This window comes from Hemicordylus capensis, chromosome 12 (genome assembly GCF_027244095.1).
Source record: "Hemicordylus capensis ecotype Gifberg chromosome 12, rHemCap1.1.pri, whole genome shotgun sequence".
In the NCBI taxonomy this organism is placed as follows: domain Eukaryota; kingdom Metazoa; phylum Chordata; class Lepidosauria; order Squamata; family Cordylidae; genus Hemicordylus; species Hemicordylus capensis.
Window position 1 is genome coordinate 13898016 of NC_069668.1, and position 2260 is coordinate 13900275.

The following is a 2260-nucleotide window of genomic DNA, read 5'->3' on the forward strand; positions in this document are numbered from 1 at the left end:
CAGATTTCGTCTCTGTAGAAAATTGGGTAGTCTGATCATCAGACTTATCATCCAAAAAACTGCAGGGAAGTGATGTAAAATTTCCCCAGAGGACGTCCCAGTGTCAAAAAACAAAGTATCCACTCAGCTCATTTCAGTGTCAGGATGGTGCATGCAAAACTTGGTCTCTGTAGGTCATCAGCAGGAAGTATTTAATGGCAGCCATCTATATGTAAGGATTATACTAGTTTTGCATGCAACTGTATGTGTTTCATGAGAAAACTTCAAAAAAAAAAAAAATCATTTAAAAAACCCCTTAACAATAAGCCACTAAATTAGCATTGGGTCAGTTGAAGCTGGCTGGAATTAGCATTGGGTCCACGATCAGTCTCAACTCACGGCTGTTTTCCCTCGCTTCCGCCCCACCCAGATGAGCCACCAGCTGCCCAAGAGGAGACTCTCCACCACCAGCAAGTTGAATCCAGCCGTGCCTCCTCAGGGCAGCAAGCGGGCCAGGCTGTTGGAGAGGGTAAGGCCTCGGATTTATTATTCTTATTTTATAATATTAGCCCCCTCCCTGGCTGCTTTGAAGGCCCTTCTGAAGGCCCACCTGTTCCGCCAGGCATTTGCCCTTTTATTATTATCATTTTCATTAATAGTTATTGGTATTGTTGTTGTTCACCGCCTAGAGAACTTGGAGGAGGCGGCATATAAGCACATTTTCAGAAATGAACGAAATAAATACGAAAAGGCCAGGTTCACACGCCAAACAAACCTCGAGTCAGGGAAATATGTGGCTCACAGTGACCGGCCAGACACCCCTCTTCAGTCAGAAGCCCCTGCCAAGCGAACAGCCTCCCAGGCGTTGGGGGTGGCGGCGGCTGCCATTTGCACTCCGTCTCCTTCGAGAACGGAGGCAGGAAAGCAGAGGGGCTCACGGAAGAGCAGGACAGCCCAGGGCCTCACCAGTTCCCCTGTGCCTCCGTTCCTTGGCTTGGTGGGAGATGGTGGGTCACAGCTGGCCTGGGGAATGATGGGGGGAACGGCGATCATAGGCACATTGGAAGCTGAGTCATAGACTGAGTCATAGACTGAGTCAGACCCTTGGTCCATCTAGCTCAGTCTTGTCTTCACAGACTGGCAGCAGCTTCTCCAAGGTTGCAGGCAGGAGCCTCTCTCCCAGCCCTATCTCGTTGGAGATGCTGCCAGGGAAGGAACTTGGGACCTTCTGCTCTTCCCAGAGCGACTCCATCATCCCCTAAGAAGGGGAAGATCTTCCAGTGCTCACACTTCTGGTCTCCCATTCGCATGCAACCAGGGCGGACCCTGCTTAGCTAAGGGGACAAGTCCTGCTTGCTGCCACCAGACCAGCTCTCCTCTCCGATCAGTGTCAACTCACGGCTGTCTTCTCTTGCTTCTGCCCCACCCTGATCTCCCGCCAGCTCTCCAAGCGGAGGCTCTCCGCCACCAGCAGCCTGCAGCCCGCCATCTCTCTCCCAGATCTCAAACGAGCCAGGCCAGACTCAGGGTAAGGCCACCGAGCAGTGGAACGGGCCCAGTTCACCCCCAGCACAGCAGCCCACCATTGCCGGGTTCTACCTAGCGTTTCTCCTTCGATTGGGTTGATCAGAGTGATTTGTTTAGGTGCCCCACTGGAGGACCTTGTTGATGCGTGGCCTAGAAATATGCGGAATAGCAGCAGATTTGGTGTCTGTGGGTAATTGGCTAGTCTGAGCACCAGAACTGCAGCCAGAAAAACTGCAGAAAAGTGATGTGAATTTGCCCTGAGGACATCCCATTGTCAAAAGCAGGACATTCTGCTCATTTCAGTGCAAAACTTGGTCTCTGTAGGTCATCAGGAGGTATGCCTTTCTTGTGCACAGAAAACCAAATCCTGCCAAGGAGTCCTTAATGTTAGGGGGAAATGTGTTATATGCTTGTCTATTATACCTTGACCTTCCTTAATCAAATGCAGTGAAATAATTAACACTCTCTTCTCTTTCCCTCTCTTCTAGCTGAGGATCTGGCCTGAGCCACAACTGCATCCTGCCAGCCTCCCAATCCCCCCGCTGAAGCCATCTGCCAAGGGAAACCAAGGGGGATTCCCACCATGTCTCCAGGGAGGATCGGGTCCAGTAACAGCTTGGATCGGGTCCGGCTCGCCCGCCCTCCCCGGAACCAGCTCCTCCCCCCCCCCGCCACAGATAGTCCTGTTTTCGCCCCCTTCTCTGTTGCTCTCTCCGTCTCTCTGCTCCCCGGTTGCCCTGCTAGGGACGGTCTA

At 52.2% G+C, this 2260-nt stretch overlaps 1 long non-coding RNA gene across 1 annotated transcript; it reads left to right on the plus strand.

The window, feature by feature from the left end:
- Positions 1–300: 300 nt before the first annotated feature.
- Positions 301–2053, plus strand: LOC128335914 (uncharacterized). Its single transcript, XR_008311777.1, has 3 exons — positions 301–508; positions 1422–1507; positions 1995–2053. It is a non-coding gene; the product is annotated as an uncharacterized LOC128335914 (long non-coding RNA).
- The last annotated feature ends 207 nt before the right edge of the window (positions 2054–2260 follow it).